This window comes from Camelus bactrianus, chromosome 6 (genome assembly GCF_048773025.1).
Source record: "Camelus bactrianus isolate YW-2024 breed Bactrian camel chromosome 6, ASM4877302v1, whole genome shotgun sequence".
NCBI lineage: Eukaryota > Metazoa > Chordata > Mammalia > Artiodactyla > Camelidae > Camelus > Camelus bactrianus.
In genome coordinates, this window is record NC_133544.1 from 49,859,523 (window position 1) to 49,879,564 (window position 20,042).

Below are 20,042 nucleotides of genomic sequence, written 5' to 3' on the forward strand. Positions count from 1 at the left end.
ATTTTCTCTATTTTATTGTCTAAAGGCATGGTTTATATTATCTGATAAGAAATACGCCTTAAGATACTCTATAAACTGAAAGGACAAGCAATGTTATTAGTCAAGGAAATATATGAAGTTAATAACTATTTTATTTCTTATTATATTAAAGTCTGTCCCTTTTATCTTCTGTACCAACATCCAACTTCCCATATTGGCCATCTGGGTAAAATAAACGACATTATATAAGTGACTGACACACTTTGCTACATACAGTACATGTGCTTTTCTTGTAGAATGGTTCACATTCTTTATACTGTGCCATATGCTTTTCATCTTGCAGGCAATTACTGCACTGATGGGAAATAGGGTATAATTATCTAAAAATATTCATCTACGTTTAAGTCATTACTCAAAGATACAGGCAAAATCAAAAAGACACACAATTTCTGAAAAGCCAAACACATTCTTTCTACATGGCATAAAATGTTTTAATTACTTTTATTTTCTTTTGATACCCAGACCTTTTATAATGGAGAATTCCTGGGAATTTAGTTATCTTCTTAGACACTGACACTTTACTTATATGTTTTATTTGACACGTATCTATATAGCATCTGCTCTGTGCCAGGTGCTATTTAAGTGTTTCTTATATATGAGGTAGTATTATTTCTATTCCATAGATGAGAAAATTAGTGCATAAAGAGCTCAGGTGATTTGCCCAAGTACCAATAAAATGGCATAGCCATTTATATAGCTATATAAGACACAAATTAAACTATGTCTGGAGCCTGGAAGATGCTAAGTGAAGTCAGAGTTAAACATCTTTCTTCAATGCATTTATATTTTTTCTTCCATAGGCAAATTATTGTGTTAACTTACATAGTATTTTTAGTATTACACTGAATTGTTAACACTTAATGAGATATCCCACTAAATATAAATTAATAATCACAGTATTAAAACTCTACTACATTTTTATTATACAGATGGTACAAAATACAGACTCATTTTTAAGGTAATAAATATAATTTCCCTACTTCCTATAAAAAAAGTACTGCCATTAACAATTGCAATTGAAAAATAAATGTTACTTACTTAAATGTTACTTTAATTAAAAATTCTCTTGGATGCATCGCTCATTGACCACAAACTCACTGTTACTTTTTCTTGCTTGTAATTTTTTTCTTTAATGTAGGCAACTACATGCCTAGATATAGTTTTGCTCTTTTCTTTTTGTTTTTGTTTTAAAAGAGTTCAACAACGTTTATTTCCAAATTTATTTATGTTTCAGGGCCAGGAAACATAATGTATCTAAAAGGTTCTCTATTTAGTTGTGTTACCGAGAAACTGAATTTCTGTTTCTCAAGAGCACTATAAACATTCTAAACTTTCCAATGTTTATTTATAAAATTTGTCCATTATCTGATGAAAATGTGACTGCCTTTAGAATCTGAAGGCTTTGCATATTAGTCCAATTTAAACAACTCCTTTTAAAATAAAATAAAGCTTTGGCCATCCCTTGAGATGAAAACAGGCAGTATGTTGTATAAATCAGCAAATTGTGAGCTATTGTTAGAATGATAAACTCTTGAAACTTCTAATACTTTAATTAAACATTATCATATGAAATCTGTTTTCTCCTCTTCTGATCACTAGAATTCAATATCCTTCATAAGAAAACATTTTCAATTTCAACCTGCAATTAATAACATGTTATTGCAGAGCTCAATAGATGTCAGGCTTATAAAAAATAGACACCTTGAAATCTCTAATTAAATAAGGCTAGCATAATTTACCAACAGAAATACTGAATTTTAATTTTGCTGAAGGATAGCTTTAGGGCATCATTTAATCCAATAGACTGCTATCCAAACAACTATCAAATCAAAGGCTATTAGCTAATACTCAGTAGGGAACTGAAGGTTTGAAAAGTTTCGTAAAACCCCCCTGAGGTGAAGATTGATGATTATTTTACCTAAACAAAGAATGAGTGAGATTTATTTCCTTTTAGTGTCTTCCTGACCAGAACATCAAGGGCTATGGATTCATTTACTCTGTGTGGGGTTTTTTTTGTGGGGGGGTATGAAAAAGCTATAGTGAAACTTCTAGAGAAAGAACTTAACTGCAGTTGAAATTCTATTACAGTTCCCGATACAAAAATTTCTACCCAGGACTCATTAGGTAAAAGTACTCATTATGTAAATCATTGAATTAAGGCATATGGGTACCCTTATTTTACCAAAAAAATAAACTTTTACCAGTCAATAAACAATCCTGAGTGAAAACAATAAAAATCAACAGTTGTTTATTGACAGTGTTATTATACATAAAATGCATTTTAATGAACCATAAAATTATGATTTGTTATTGCCAGAGTACAATTTTCCTGATGACTTGCAAGAGAAGACAGAACCAGTTGCTTAAGCATACTTTGAGCATAAATTCTCCAATAACTACATAGACTTTTAAAAATGGTTTTGTACCTTTAACGGCCTGAATAGTGCTCCAGACAGTGATGGCACCTCCAGCAGATTCTTTTGGTGCCCTACTCAAATCCACTTGATCCTCGCAATTTCTAGCCGCCGTTTGCAGGACTTTCAACTGCCACCACCTGTGTCCCGTTGCCTTGGGCCTTTTGGCTGACAGAGCCTGCTCTGACCACAGGCAAGGCATGCAGGAAGTGCTAGCAGTCATTTCCCCATCTTCCAGAAGCATTCCACAAATGACTGACAAATTAGGAAAGCACTCTACTGATGGCAATTGTTAAGAAAAAAATTCTTCTACAGTACTGACCAAGAGGGTCTTAAATTTTACCTCTGCTTGACCAAACTTCAGACAGTTACTCCTTATTCTAGGTCCCTGAGATCTTTTTCTTAGTGTTATTTGCTTTAGAAAAATTTTAATTGTAAATCCATTTTCTGAGCTACTTTGAGAGGTAAATTAAAAAAAAAAAAATCCTCTTCAGTTTTACTACCCCTGATGTCTTCCTCCAAGACCTGGAGCCATCCTTTTGAAATGTAATCATAAAGAATATAGAGATCCTATCTTTCAGTCTTTGTGGCAAAATAGGAGCCAACTTTCTGCCCGGAGCCTTGCTCCAAGTTGTAAACTACCTCCTGTTAAGAAGATGAGAGAACATTTACTTTCCCTTCGGGTAAAGACAATTAACAAACACAGATGACCTAAGGCCTCTACATCACCCCATTCTTAAAAACTCTAATGCCATTTGGTTTTCTTTTCTTTTTCAAAAAGTATTTCATGATTATCAAGCACAGCCTGAAATCTGTCCTCTCTCTCCTTGGGTCTTCCTTGCCTGTTTCAGTTTGGTGCAGTTTTTGCTTTGATAGTTCCAACACAAAAGACATGTTTTGGGGGGGTGGGGGGCACTTTCTGTGTTTGTGTATAGATTGGTGTTGTGTTATTTCTCATTTATTTTTTAGGGACTGTATCTTGATTGAACTTTTGACTCAAAAGAGATGTGCGTTCTAAAATTTTGTTTTGTGTTTTTTTTTTTTTTTTTTAAATAAAGTACTATGATAGAAGATGAGGTATTTTCTACACCCAAGCCAATTTCCTCATTCCTTTCAGAGTTTCTAGCAAGGGGAGAAAATGAAGAGTTCACACTTCAAACACAGGGAATGAACAGTCTTAGAGGAGTTTATTAAATTTTTAGATGGATGCTAATCCTAACAAGCAAAAGAACAAAGGGAAAAAAAAAACACATGATCCTTTCGTTACTGACCCTCCTGCATTGGTCTCCAACAAGGGTCCTTCTGCCTGGTGTCCCTGGTGCCAAGAGAAAGAGACCGAGTTTAGTTCAGAAGCAAAGGAAAACTTCATTCCTTGATCAGAGTGAAGAGATGAGAGCTCCAAGCACTACACTACATGCTCTCCCCGAAACAAAACAAAACAAAACAAAACAAAACAAAACGCAGCGTGGCTGCTCTGTGAGTTCCTTGGCACTGAGGAGGGGGCGTGCCCCGTCCGCGCAGGCGTATTGTTCACGGCGCCAGAGCGCAGTGCCTGCGCAGCGTCTGCACGCGTCTCGCCGCCGCCGCTGCCGCCATCTTGAGCTGTAGCGTCTGGTGTGGCTCCGCGCTTCCGCCCTTGGCCCCTCCGAGCTGAGGTGTGGGGCGCAGCCTTCGGCACTAGGGACTCTGGTCTGAAGTGCCAGGTGGTGGACTCTGCTTGCGGCCCCTGTGAGCAAGTGAGCCCAGATAAAGCACAAAGGAAAAGAACAAGGTTAGAATTTACTTTACCTTCCAGATTCTACTTTTACTTCCAGGGAATTGTTAATGGGCTGCATGATGTGCACTGATCACTGTGGAAGTTTAAAAAAAAGTATGTAAATTATTAGCCTCACTCCCCTCTCCTCGGCATGGACTAGACATAGTGACTTGGTTCTGTTAACAGAGCGTGACCGAAGTGACTGAGTTATGAGGGTACGTTATAATCCAAGGTGCTTCCACCAGACTGTCTCTGTCTTGGGATAATAACCCTTGGAACTCAGTCTCCAGGTTTTTAGAAACCTGAGGTCCTGTGCCCAGCCCATGTCCTTAACCCACTGAGTCACTTCCGGTCTCTGAGTTTTCCAGGTGAGGCCCTGGATACGGCGGGGCAAGGACAAAAATCCCTGCTGTCCTGTCCAGATTCCTGAACCACGTAATCCTCGTGGGTTGTCTTACATCACTATATTCTCTAGCAGAGTTACTCTGCAGCAGTATATAAATGGACAGATGTGTATGTGCTTTTTATAAAAGAGGACTTTTATTAAGATGTTTCATTAAACCCAGTAAGCAAAATGTATAGTTTTCTCAATAGGCAGTGAAAAGCATTTAGTAAAATGCATCAGTCTCTTCCTTCCTTCCTCTATTTATTTTTAAATACTTTAATTTTTAGAGTTTTAGGTTCACAAATTTTAAAAGGAAGATACAGAAATGTCCCCCGTACTCCCTTCCCTTGTGCATGCACAGCCTCCCCTGTTACCAACATTCCCACCAGAGGAATACATGTTACAATTAGTGACTTACTTTGACACCATTATCACCCAGAGTCCGTAGTTCATTTACAAAATAAGACCTTAATTTTGTTTTATTTATAGAATATATGCATATAGGATCAGCTTTATATAAAACACATTAGTTGTGGGCCTCTATACTTAAGGACTTACATATGTAATTTTAAATTCTTTCCAACTTTCTCCATATTCTGAATTATAGAAACTGAACAAGTATTACATTTTTTGAAAAAACTCAGATTTTACATATTTCCCCAAAATTACAATTCTGTACCAAAAAAAGGAATTTAATAGCCATAGATATTTTTACAAAGATATTTTTATGATTATCCAACCAATTTGCCCTATTTAATAGCTTACTTACATTATAAAATACATGAATAAGTATTTTAAAGTTATGGATTTATGCTATTTTGATTAAGTATGCAATTATTTCTCAAATAAATGAAGAAATAGGAATCAGGGTCATAACATGGCAGGAAATTGAACTAATTATCACCCCAGCATGAAAGTGTTTCAAATGATGCTTTTAGAGTTCGAAAATACTAAGTGTATTTCAAAGTTTTGTTAAAAAATATCATAAACAAGGAAATAAAGGCCAAAAGTACTGCCTGTACTGAGCTTTCTTTGTCTATTTTAATGTGCTTGGAATGAAAACTATTTCTGTTTAGCTGATCAAAGCTGTTTTGGGTTTCTTATTAAGGTGGTAGAGCTTCACCTGTGAATTTTTATAGAAGCCTGGGGAAACACTCAGCAGGATCTAACTTTTTGTTGTAAGTAAAAAACATTTTCCCTCTATGTGAAAGTTTGCTCTTTATTTGGCAGATGGAATCCCCTGGTGAGGTGAGTTTTAGCAAAAAAGATACAATAAAACATACATCTTGAGAATGGAAGGCATCAAAGTGAGGAATGCACAACTGAAGGTTTATTCATTATCCACATTATCAAAAATAATGCTCTCTTTTTGAAGCAGATGATAGAGTTTTGCAAAAGTATGTTTGAATATGAAGCAGTTAGCTTTGTTTTCATTGTATAGGAGTGTTTATGGATCTTATATAATACTAAGTTTAAAACTCCTGATTACATTCTCCCTACTATGTTGATTGATTAGTACACAGTAATAGCAACTATATATCCAATCATATATGGTCGATATGGTAACTGTTAAGACATATAGAATTCAACACATACACATTAGAAAAAAATATGCTTTCAAATTCAAAACAGGATTTGTTTGTTTGTTTTTATTTTCAAATGGAAAAATTGTTTTAAAAATAAAATAAATATTTTGTCAGATGCTTGTGATATTTGTGATATTGTGATGGGTGAATTGTCCCCACCCTAATTCGTAGGTTGAAGTCCTAACCCTTATTACCTCAGAATCTGATCTTACTTGGAAATAGGGTCATGACAGATGTAATTAGTCAATATGAGGTCATAGAGGGTAAGAGGCTGCCGTAATCCTCTATGACTGATGTCCTTACAGAAAGGAGGATTTGGACACACATGCAGGGAGGATACCAGGTGAAGACTGGAATTATGCTGCCACAAGCCAAGAAAGATTAGTGATAGACATGAAAAAGATCCTTCCCCAGTGCCTTCAGAGGAAATATGTCCCTGCTGACAGCTTGATCTCAGATTTCGAGCCTCCAAAACTCAGATGATACATTTTTAGTTTAGCCCTTTGGTTTCTGTTACTTTCTTACAGCAGCCCCAGCAAGCATACAGCTACCAACAGAATAAAGTACATGTCAGAGAAAAGTGTTTTTAAAATTTCAGTTTTATGAGTATAAAATAAAGTAGAGGTCAACATCAATAGAGCAAGTTTAGTGTTGATATTTAATCCAAGATGGTTCTGATTGATACATAACCTCTTTCAAAGCACTATCTAATTACACTTGGGCAGATGTAATTACATCCAGAGAATTATTTTATGAGACCCATAGAAGTATATCTGTCAGGGGAAAAAAGTCTTAAAGACTTTATCCAACTTTCAGAATTGATAGATTTTAAACTCTGCATCATTTTATTTGCTGTGACTCAGCACATAGTAAGTATGTCTCTTGCTCCAACTTTCCTCTTAAATCATTAAGAATGAAATTTCTTCCATGCCGGTGGGTAGCAACCATGTTAAGAATGAAAAAAGTGCTGATCAAAGGATGAGTTAATCAGCTTCAAATTATTTAAGAAAGATCAATACATTTATTGAAAATGAGCGGTTCACAGCACATGTGAAGATGAATTTTTCTGTGTTATGTGGAGTATCACCATGGGGAACAATTCCACTGAGCTATGGGAATGGTGAGGGGAGGAGGAGGGTGCCTCTTGGGGATCCCTGGTTTGAATAGTTTAATACAAGGTAAAGGATTGATGAGGGACTCAGATTTCTTAGTGTAAGATATTTCTGTTCTAATCAGTACATCATATAACCCTTATTTAAAATTCAGTTTGCAAAAAAATGTGCTCACCAATAGTTATCCATAATTACTTAATAAGATACTGGTAGATATTTCCCAAATCGTCTATTTTAAATGCACTGACAATTTATAAATGCCATATTTATAAAATAGGTGATAAAATTAGTAGAGTCCAAATAATTCTGAGACAAAAGGATATTAAGGTGATCTCTATTCTGCATACAACATTCTCAGTGTAATTTGATAATGTATGATATGATTGTTTGACTAACATAGCTATGCCATCATTTTAATATTCTTACGTATTTGTGTTTGTAAATGGAATTCAGACCTAAAAAGAAGTATAGGAGACTTAGGAGGGCAGGACTAGAAGATAAAATGTCACCACAGTGTTTCCTAAATTTCAAAAGGCAGTTTTCCTCCTTTGATTTCCCTTTATAAGCAATATTTCCTTATATCTTACTTTCTGCCACAAAGATGTTAATAAAAATTGCAGAGTGAGTAGTTTGTTTTTGTTTACTGGCTCCCTGCTTTTAACATTTCTTTGAAGATCAGAAAGATCCTGCTTCTAAAACATTTCATTTTTTGTCAGCTATAGAGATTTATGGTTACTTGCAAATCTGCTCTAAACTTACATCTTTAATCTATGAAGTTTGGTATCTGTGGAAAATCTTTCAAAATTACTTTTATAACTAGAAACTTACAGCACTTCAGCCATTGTCTTCGTTCTGGCTGCTATAACAAAACATAGACTGTGGCCTTTAAACAACAAACACTTCTCACAGTTCTGGAGGCTGGGAAGTCCAAGGTCAAGGTGCAGGATAGTTAGGTTCCTGGCTTTCTTCCTGGTTTTCAGACTGCTGCTGTCTTGCTGTGTCCTCACATAGGGGAGAGAGAGCTCTGGTCTCTTCTTTTTATATGGACACTAATCCCATCATAGCAGCTCCAACCTCATGATCTCATCTAAACCTAATTACCTCCTAAGGCCCCACCTCCAAATACCATCACACTGGATATTTGGTCTTCAACGTATAAATTTTGGAGAACACAAACATTCAGTCCACAACAGCAATCCATGGAGGCCGAGCAGCTCATCTCTTCCGAAATCTCTAAAGATGATTTCATACCATGCGTGAGGCCTTTCGGTAGACCTTGTCTCCCAATGACATTAAATAGACTTCCATTTGTCTGTTTCTTTTCCAGTCTACTCCTGTGCCAACAACAGTTTCCGTCCTTTTCTTTTTCTAGACTAAATTGCACATGCTTTGAGCCCATTAGGATTCCATGGGAGAGCAATACTTCTAGAATTTTTATTTTATTTTTTTTAGTGTTGTCTTTTTACTTAACAATTTACCAAGCTGAAATGATTCACTCAATGCCATCTGAATCCATTAAGAATTTTTATAAGGAAATGGTGGCTATTTCCTTGATCTGTTGCTTGACACTAAAACTGAGTTTTAATTCACTCATGTCACTCAAAGCATTCTTAATTTTATTTTTTTATCAATTGTAGATAACAATTAAATCCAAAAATTTCTAAAAATGTGTTAATTTCTTTCTTCTCTGCTTAAAAAAAAATAAGCAAATTATTTTTGTTTGTGAGTGAGATTACTTTAATATCCTGTCAAATGCAAGCATGGCATATAACCCACCTTCAATTTCCCAACTTCTTTGAAGTTCAGTGAATATATCTTAGACCCTCCAAATGATCACATGCTACAATTTTAACACAATTTTTACACCACCTAATATCGCTAGATGTTTTCGACTTGCCGTAAGTTTCCTCAGGCCTTCTGCCTAGCCCCCAAACTAGTGCCACATATTTTCTTTTTGTAACAACAGAAACTCATATCTGGTATTAATTTCTATATTGGATAGTTTTCCCAAGCTATGTGGCAGTGAAAAAGATGCTAAACTTTCAGCAGCTTACAAAAAAAATATTTATTTCTCTATCACGTTACACAATGGTTTAGACTGGCTTCAGTTCTATTCTGCTTCTTCATTCAGGGGTCCGGGCTGCTGGAACACTGCTGGCTATTCTTGTGTTAGAGGGACTGGGGGGAACAGACAGGAGCCCCATGATGGCTTTATCTAGTAGAAAATGGATCACTTTCACCCATTTTTTGTTAAACTAGTGCATGCCCCACAATCAAACATGACATCAGTGGACAAGAAAGTATAATCCTCCCACAAGAAGGGGCAGTACATGTTTTTTACAACATTATAAACTATCAGAGTTGGTATTTTACACTTTTTTCTGTTTTTTTTTTTGATATAAAATTGACATATAAGATTGTATTAGTTTCAAATATGTAATACAATGACTCAATATTTGTATATATTGCAAAATGATCACCACAATAAATCTAGTTACTGTCCATCACCACATATAGCTACATATTTGTGTGTGTGTGTGTGATGAGAACTTTTAAGATCTACTTTCTTAACCTTCAAATATACAGTACACTAACCATAGTCACATTATATCTCTATGACTTATTTAGCTTATAATTAGAAGTTTGTGCCTTTGACCACCTTCACCTATTTTTCCCACCCCCACCTCAGGAAACAAGCAATCTGTTCTCTATCTATGTGCTCAGTTTTTTTGTTTGTTTGTTTTTTAAGATTCTACCTATCACTGAGAACATATGGTATTTGTCTTTATCTGATTTATTTCACTTAGCATAATGCCTTCAAGTTTCATCTATATTGTCACAAATGGAAAATTTCCTTTTTTATAGCTGAATAACATTCCTTTGGTTATCTATACCACATTTTCTTTATCCAATCATCTATGAATAGACACCTAGGTAGTTCTCATGTCTTGACTATTGCAAATAATGCTGCAATGAATGTTTACTTTTCAATAAACATAATTTACTCAAATCTCCCTGGGCTTGATGTGAGGTGAAAAAGAAATTCATTGCCTATGCTTATCAAGCTTATAGTATTTAATGCATAAGTCAAGTTTACAAACTGAGATAAATACTTTGAGATAAAAAGAAACAATATGATTAAATGTGAATAGAATTTAAATAAAGAATGGAGGGAAGTTTTTCGTTCTGCTATCACAAGGTAACTTTTATAAGAACAACCCTTCTACTAAGTACAGTTAAGACAGCTAGATAAAGTACAAAAACCACCCTTTGGAGTTATTATAGACTCACAAAGGCAGCTGAGTCTTCAAGAGCCAAGATGCTAGAGAGAAGAGAAATTTTGGTGCACCCAACTTTTTACCAAATTTGCCCTCAAGATTTTGGCTAATTCATAAACAGTCTGTATATAAGGGACCAAAAGGCAAGCAGGAAGTACTGGTAAGTGATTGAAAGATAAACAGTTTTTAATGGTTGTATGAGGCTAAGAAGCAGCTCAGCTTTTCCAAAGTAGCCAAGGTATAAGGATACAAGAATCCAGAGAGAACCAAGGACAAGAAGAATAGTGAATATTGCCTTCATTCTTGAGAAATTTCTTTCTCTCCTTTTTAAAGAAGTTATTTGGTTTTTAAACTTTTTTTCCAGTTTTATTGACATAAAATTGTATAAGTTTAAGGTATACAACATAATGACTTGATATATATCTCTTATTTCACAGTGATTACCATAATCACTTTAGTTAACATCCATCACCTCACATAATTACAAATACTTCTCTTGTAATGAGAATTTTATGATCTGCTCTCTCAGTGACTTTCAAATGTACAGTACGGTATTGGTAATTATAGTTACCATGCTGTACATTATATTCTCAGAACTTATTCCTGGAATCTTATAAGAAGTTATCTTATAACTTGCAACTTTGTACCTTTTGATCATCTTCACCTGATTCCCACAACTCCTGTACCCTGCTCTGACAATCACCAATCTGTTTTCTGATTCTATGAGCTTTTTTCTTCCATGTATAAGTGAAATCATAGTCTTTCTCTAACTGACTTATTTTACTTAGCATAATGCCCTCAAGCTCCATCCATGTTGCTGCTAATGACAGGATTTTCTTGTTTTCTGTGGCTGAATAGTATTCTAATTATCTTTATCCAATCATCCATTGATGGATATTTAGGTTGTTTCTGTGTTTTGGCTATTGTATGTAATGCTGCATTGAACATGGCAGTGCAATATTTCTTCAGGATAGTGATTTCATTTCTTTCAGATATAAACTCAGAAGGAGAATTATTGGATTGCATGCTACTTCTAATTTTAATTTGTTGACAAAGCTGCATACCGAAATAAAGCTCCATTTCCATATTGGCTGTACCAGTTTTCATTCCCATTAAACAGTGTACAAAGATTCCCTATTCTCCACATCCTCACAAGCACTTATCTCTTGTCTTTTTCACAGTAGCCATTCTAACAGGTGTGAGGTGATATCTCATTGTGGTTTTAATTTGCACTTCCCTGATGACTAGTGAGGATGAGCATCTTTTCAGTTGGCCATTTGAGTATCTTCTTTTGAAAGATATCTATTCAGATCCTTTGCCCAGTGTTGAATTATTTGACTTTTTTTTCCCCTGCTATTGTGTTGTTTGAGTTCCTTGTATATTTTGGACATTAACCTCTTATTAGATGCATAGTTTACAAATATTCTCTCCTATTCTACAGGTTGCATTTTTATTTTATTATTTATTTTTCTGTGCAGAAGCTTTATAGTTTGATGTAGTCTCAGTTGTTTGTTTTTTATTTTGTTGCTTGTGCTTTAAGTGTCAGTATCCAAAAAAAAAACCAAAAAAACAAAAAGCACTGCCAAGATCAGTGTCAAGGAGCATTTCTCCATCTTCTCTTCCAGGATTTTTATAGTTTCATTTCTTACATTTTACTCCTTAATCCATTCTGAGTTATTTTTGTGAGTGAATGTAAGATAGTGGTCTAGTTTTATTCTTTTGCAAGTGAATATCTGATTTTCCCAGCATCATCTATTGAAGAGACTGTTTTTCTCCATTGAGGACTCTTGGGTCCCTTCTCAAATATTAGTTGACTGTATATGCATGTTTATTTCTGGGCTCTTGATTCTGTTTCGTTAGTATATATGTTTGCTTTTATGCCAGTAGTGTACATTTTTGATTACTTTAGCTTTTTAATATAGTGTGAAAGTGTGATGCCTTCAGCTTTAGTGCTTCTTTCTCAGAATTGCTTTGGCTGTTTGGTGTTTTTGTTGGGGGTGGGTTCCATACAAATTTTAGGTTTGTTTTTTCTATTTCTGTAAAAATTGTGTTTGCATTAAATCTATAGATAGCTTTAGATTGTTTGGACATTTTAACAATATTTATTCTTCTGATCCATGAGCTTGGGGTACATTTCCATTTGTTTGTGTCTTCAGTTTCTTTTATCAATGTCGTGTAATTCGGTGTAGAGATCTTTCACTTCCATTTCTTAATTGGTAAGCAGAGCAGGGCTGAGAGGCTGCAAAGGGATTTCATTCTCATTATGTAATAGAGAAAATAAGTGGATTTCAGGGTCTTCTAAGAAGGAAGTAATTCAGTTGAGATCCTTGAAAAGCTGCCTTCAAGAATAAGTATATGCTGGGAGCATAACAGTCTGTAACAATGAACAAAACCCACCTTAGCTTAGCTCCCTGCCAGGAGATAGCAAAGCATTTGGTCTTACTCTAACTGCATACCAGAAACAAAAATAGCTACTCTTGGGGAAAAATAACATCCTACAGAATTGCTAATTGTTTTTAACATAATGTCTGATATTCACCCAAAATTTACCAGCCAAGCTAGGACATGGAGCTATGAGAAAAAATTCAATTAAACAGACTCACATTGATTCTCATGAGAGTTATCCCAGATGAATTTAAATATTTGTGAAATTATAATATATACTAGCAAAATTACAAAATTTGGGAGCATAGGAAAAGACTCTAAAGTGTTTTAGGACCCATCATTATTTGGGAAGTGCTAAGAGATCTGATCTAGATTAGATCAGAAACTAGATTAGAATATAGTTTGTCAAGGATTATAATTATTGTAAAATAATGAATGTCTAACTAGATAAAAGACAGTAAATTGAGTAATAATATTTAATTACTCTAGAAGAAGTTAAGTAGAAAAAAATTTTTTTTAAATTTAAAAAGAAGTAAATTAGATTTAAAGTATTTGAAGTGTTGTATTTTACCTTTAACTAGTATACTGATCATTGTGTTCCTTTGTTCAGAAAATATCTTTTGTTACTGTATGTTGAAAAGTTATTGTTTTTATGTTTTTTCCCACTTATTTTAATTAGAACAGGATGTTCATGTTTTCCAGTGTCTCTGGGAATGGGATTGGTAGTCAGTTACTGAAGGAGGCATAAAAGAGCAAACCGTAGAATCAAATGCCCTGGTTAGACTCCCTTCTCCACCACTTTGTATGTGGCCTTAAAATATTTAACACTCTATACCTTAGTTTCACCATTTGTAACATGTAGATAATAATAATGATTTTGTGGTAGATTTATTGGGAGTTTTAAATAAGACATCTGTGATGGTTAATTTTATGTGTTAACCTGACTGGGCTAAGAGATGCTGGCATAGCTGGTAAATCATTGTTTCTGATTGTGACCGTGAGGGTGTTTCCAGAAGAGATTAGCATTTACATTGGTAGACTGAGTAAAGAAGATCATCCTCACCAATGCAGGTGAACATCCCCCTCATCTGTGGAGTATCTGAATAGAACAAAAGTGCAGAGGAAGGACAAATTTGCTCTTTTTGCTTAAGCTGAGACACGCATCTCCTCCAGCCCTTAGACATCAGTGTTGCTGGGTCTCAGGCCTTAGAACTCAGATCAGGGCTTACAGTATCCAACCCCTGATGCTCAGGTTTTTGGTCTTGGTCCTCCATTATCAGATCACCTGGTTTTCAGACCATCAGACTCAGACCATTATACCACTAGTTTTCATCATTCTCCAATTTATAGGTGGCACATCATGGACTTCTGTACCTTCATAGTCATGTGAGGCAATTCTTATTATAATAAATATATATATATCCAATTGGTTATGTTTCTCTGGAGAACCTTGACTAATACAGCATCTATATAAAGTGCTAAAAACAAACCCTGGCATAGAATCAGTGCTCTATTATTTACTAGAATAAAATGTGAATTACTTAAAATCTATTTTTAATTTTTGTATTTATATTAGATTATCTAAGTCACTTAGGGATAGAAGAAAAACAAATTTAATACATTTTTAATAAAACACTTCAATATACACAATACAAAACTAATATTCAATCAAATGATTTTTTAGTGAACTGAAATAAAAACAGAAACACAGGTAAGGGCCTTCAAACTTTGGAGTATAGTATATCATGTTTAACAAGAATTTTAAAAGATGACTTTGAAGTTTAAGTATATACCTAAGATGATATTGTTATAGATTCTCAGTCATAAATTAATACTTTAGCTTGAAGAAAGAAGACTTTAAGAAAACCTAAAATGGGTATTTAAAAAGAAAAAAAAATTCCTTTGAATGGGATAACTGCATTCATATTTTGCCAGGCAACTCTAATTCAAATAATTTCAAATGATAAATGCTTAGATAGAAAAGTTATTGACCCAAGCAATCTAGAAATTTCATACAAATGTTGAACATTTTCTGGAGTAACTGGATACACTGTGTATTGTGAAGTAAGTAGATAAGAATACCTCACAAATTTATGGTTCTTTTTTGTTGTTGTTTTGTTTTTATTGTCTTTCATTATTTCTATACATCAGATAGGAAGGAAATTACTTTTCTTTAGTGCATAAAATGCACTGACCCCTAATTGTTGGATTAAAAAGAAAAAGACAAATCCTGCATTCACTGGTTTACAAGAGAAGAACTGGAGATTTGTTGTCTGAGGGGCAGGTTATCTCAATAAAATATTACTGCATTGAGTTTTTCCTAAGGCAGATTTTGCCAGCAGTAACCTGAACCCACTGTTAGGTCTCAGTCCATGCATTCTTCTCAGATATAACTCAGAATTCTTCAGTAAATGGAGAGGATTTTACTCTTTCTAGATTTAGAAGGATTTGTAGGAAACCTCTAATTGTAAAGAATCAAATTGAACAGAATAATCAATCAATTATTAATTAAAATTGATAGGAGTATCTTCTGATACTATTTAAAAAGTAGTTATTGGCCTAAAAACCTATATTAATTTTTCCAAATTTCACAAAATATGCCTGATTGTGGTTTTGAATGATGATAATTCACTTTTGCAGTAATACCATTTCTCACTGACTTTTGCAAAGCAAATCTTGTATTTTATATGCTTGAAGCCATGTCTCTGTTTCAGTTAATTGAATGACTTAACATGTCTTGCACTGAGTATATGAAATCTAGTTATGCTGGACTTTTCATCTGGCCCCTGCTATGGGAAAAATGCTATTAAACAGTACTGTCATATTGCTCGACACATACCCTCTCTTTTCTATGTTCAAACCACTCTTTCTTTGTTTGGTAGGCTAAACTGGAATGAAAGAACATGAGTTGAATATTTCATGCTGTACTGGTATATATAATTCATGATTAAATTCTTCAAAAAGAAATAGATAAGAAGTACTGAAAGCTATAAATGAAATATTTTTATACTTAACAGAATCAGTGCATGAAGATCTTTTAAGTCTTGTCTGCACTGATACCATGAAGAATTATGAAAAATAACAAGCCACTAAGAAAGCATCAAAGAGAGACAGACGGAAACAAAAAAGAGAAAGAGGCAGAGGAAGAGGTAAACAGAAAAATAGATAACTGTCCATATAAATTGCAGAAATAGTTTCCTCACAAGTAATGTATGAAAATGTTAGCAAGTTTTTGCACAGGGTATTTTAGTCTGTTATTCATTTCTTTTCTGTTTTGGGTGCAAAGGGAATGATCAAGTTATTTTCTCTGTTTTTGTGTTTGTGTTTTTGGTTGGGGGAGGTAATGAGGTTTATTTCTTTCTTTGTTTCTGAATAAAATCACTGGGGATTGAACCAAGGACCTTGTGCATGCTAAGCAGGCACTCTAGCACTGAGCTGTGCCCTCATCTGTGGTCAAGTTTTTAAAAGAAGACATTCTAAAATATCTTCTAAAAAAGCAGAATTAAGGATAACTGGGGTCAACCATTCATTGACTTAATTGTTTATTCATTTATTAATTCCAAAAATCTTTGAGTGCTCACAATTTACCTGCTTTCTGGTGGATGTTAGGCATATAGGGTTTATAAGTGGAATTACCATATAATTTATAATCCAAACTAAGACAATTTGACTGTGATATACATGGTATTGAAGAAACTGGTATAAAATGAAACTGTCTCTGACAAAGCAAGGTATATAAACAACCTATTTATAAGGCTTGCACTTTGACTTTAAGAACTTCAAGTATATCATTGCATATCAATCATGAACATGAAAGTATAATGTGATGTGACACATTTTTAATATGAGCAGGTCCATTATACTACAAGTGTGTATAGGATGGAAATAACCAAATTGTGTGACATCATAAAAATTGTTTGGAGGAAGTAATGTTAAGATGAGGAAAGAGTAATGCTGGTTAAATTAAAACTGTGTAATAATGAAGTCTATGTCTATAAGACATGGTGCCCCTCCAGCCCCAGGCCTGGGGGTGGAGGCCCAGTGCACCCGTTTCATGTCTCTGTAAGACGGGGTGCCTCTCCAGACACATGCCTGGGGTTGGAGTCTAAGTGTACCCGTTTCATGTGTCTTATTAAATGAGTGTACATATGTACACTGGTCTAGGAATCGAATGCACTTGTATCACGTGTCTGTTAAACGAGAGTGCATAATTACACTGGTCTGTGTATGAATATGTATATATAATATGTATAGTGTATGCTATCTATATATACATATATGATATATACACATACATCATATGTATATTATATATGTGTATATCTATCCACATGCCAGTGTATGAATATAAATATATTTATTATATATACTCGTGTCTTGTATGGATATGTATATATATAATATACATATTACATGTATATATTATGTAATATGTACATATGTAATATGTGTATGATATGTGTATATCCATACACATGTTAATGTATGGATATATATGTAATATATACAATATATGTACACATGTCTGTGTATGGATATGTATATATGTAATATGTATATTATATAATGGATGTATGTATATATAATATATGCATGTTTTTAAAATATATGCATATATTATATGATATATATATATTATATATATTATATCAGTGTACATCCACTCCACCAGGCCAGTCTAACTGAGACCTCAGCTCATAGGAGGGACAAATAATCTTTTTTGTGTGTTTCTTTGAGTATAGGGAGATTTATTTAGAGATCCATCAAGAGGCAAGAAAAAGCCCAGGAGGTGTGGGGCTTGGGTGCTCAGAGTCCAGTAAAAGTAGGTACACACTCCATAGACAGAGTGTGGGCCATGTCCTAAGAGGGAGAGAGAGGGGGCTGTGGCCTTGGGACTGTCTTGGCACCTGTGGGCATGTTATTCACTATGCTAATATATTACAATGGACATGTAATGATTTAGGCCAGGGCCTACTAGAAGTCAAGTCTCCCACCATTTTGAGCATCAAGGCCTCCTGGGGGTTGAATCTTTTGCCATACTGGTGTTAATTGCCCTGTTATTCCTGAAATGGCTGTGCCCTGCCTCCTTCCTGTCTCATTCCTCCCTCAGAGATTTTACTCTTACAATCTTCTTAAGGGGTTGTAGAGGGATGATGGTCCTTCTTCTGAAACCACTTCCAGGCTGAGTAGGGGCGTTGACCTTGCCTATCAGGGAGTAAAAAATCTCTGAATGCCTAATCTAAGGGCCTCAGGGGCAGGACAGCCTTTTGTTTCTGTGTCCAGAGTGCTGAGGGCATGGGCCATCATCTGATGTGGGACTGTTGTAACCCACTGTTTCCACTGACTTCTGACCAATTTTTTTAAAGATGAAGCCCCTTTGTAACAGCTTGACAGTCTGTAACAACAAAAAGACTTAAAAGGCATGGTTAAACACCTGTAATTGATAGAGATTTGTTTGTAATTACTAGAATTCTGACTGGTTATATGTATAAACTTAACATATTAAATAATCCTAGTTAACTTAATATCTGAGATGTCTCAGGTTTTCTTTAAAGCATCTTAAAGTTACCTGGGGCTACAAAGAACTTTTTGAATTTGTTAGATATTTAAAATCCTGATTATGTATGAAACCTTTTTTTCCCCCATAGTTGTTTTACGAAACTCTTACTGAAAGCATACATCTTACTTTCCCACTGTGTACTGAAATACTTATTTTAGGAGCTTTAATTACATATATTATCATTTTAGCCCTCAAAAGCCTTAAATCTCTGGCAAAAACCAAGAAGCAAGCAACTGTGAATTGGTTGTCATATCACCATTTCCTGACTGGAAATTTATGTTTTAGTTTTTTATTTTTTTTCTTCCTAAGGCAAAGGTAAATAAACTTAGATCTGCCTAGCAATTAATATTTTAATATTCTATAAATGGCACAGATAGTCAGTGAACTTTTTAACTTCGTTTAGTTTTAAGTACCAAAATTTGGAGAGACAATTCTAGGTAGATACTTTCAAAAGAAAACTCCTATAGAGTTTACCCCAAATCTCTTATTTTGTTTACTTTTTGAAAGTTTTTTTTACATTGAGTTACTTTTTCTGCTGACAAATTTGTAACAGATATAATAAAGTTCTTCTTGCCCTCTAGTAAGCCTAGGCACGACCGAAGTATTATCCTTAACACTGATGTCTCTAAAGACAACATTTCTATTAATTAAACCAACTAGCTTAAGCTAGCTTCACTACCAATACCAGTACTGAATCCTTTTTAGATAACGTGAACCTGAAATTTATTTTGGCCAGTTTTCTCTATGTTTGAGTATTTATATACGTACTTAACTTCCTTTTAGCCACTTAAAGAGTTCTTTTACCATTTAATTGTGACAGTAGCATACATCTATGACATACAAGCCAGGCACCTTATAGTTTTCATTTTAAAATTTTAGTCATGAATCAGATAGAGCAAAGTAAAACCCATTGGCACCAAAAGAGGTTGGATTTTAACTGGGGTTTTTGGCAGATAGAACAAATCAAAGTTGCCCATCTAGATGGCTAAGCCTTTTTACTAATATTTATGAAAAAGAGATAAAATTTTTACTTGTCCTTTGCAAATTAGGTTCCAAATTATTTATCCCCACCCCACCCCCGTTTTTTAATTTTTTTTTAATTTGCATTTTAAAAAGATGGTGAGGTCAGAGTTCCCGGAGAAGATGAGGTAGAATATTTGTATTTCAAAGGCATAGGAAGGCAAGTTTCCCCTAGAAAGACTTTGTTTTTTAAAGGCCAGAAAAATAAAGTCTTTTCAAAATACTTGTCTCTTAAGGTAAATACATAGGGGAGGTTTAGGGAGTGGTGGAAGGATTGGTGGGCTTTGTATCATTTTTGAGCCACATCACACATCTGGTCCTGTAAAGACTAGATTTGTAAAACAAGGACAGTTTTTTATCTCATTTAGCTTAGGGGAGACTTTTCCAAAAAATTTATATTAGGCTCCAAATATCAGCTATGGTCAGCTTAGTCCGATCAGTGGCCTCCGATTTGGCCATCTATTTATGCACACTTTTGAGGTGGTTTCCTGGGTTTGAGAAGTATTT

At 34.6% G+C, this 20,042-nt stretch overlaps 1 long non-coding RNA gene across 1 annotated transcript in view; it reads right to left on the reverse strand.

The window, feature by feature from the left end:
* Positions 1–3,621: 3,621 nt before the first annotated feature.
* The window catches only part of LOC141577917 (uncharacterized), a 41,767-nt gene continuing 25,346 nt past the window's right edge, over positions 3,622–20,042 (reverse strand). The window contains exon 2 of the long non-coding RNA XR_012507540.1: positions 3,622–4,179. This is a non-coding gene — a long non-coding RNA (uncharacterized LOC141577917). The remainder of the gene's footprint in view (positions 4,180–20,042) is intronic.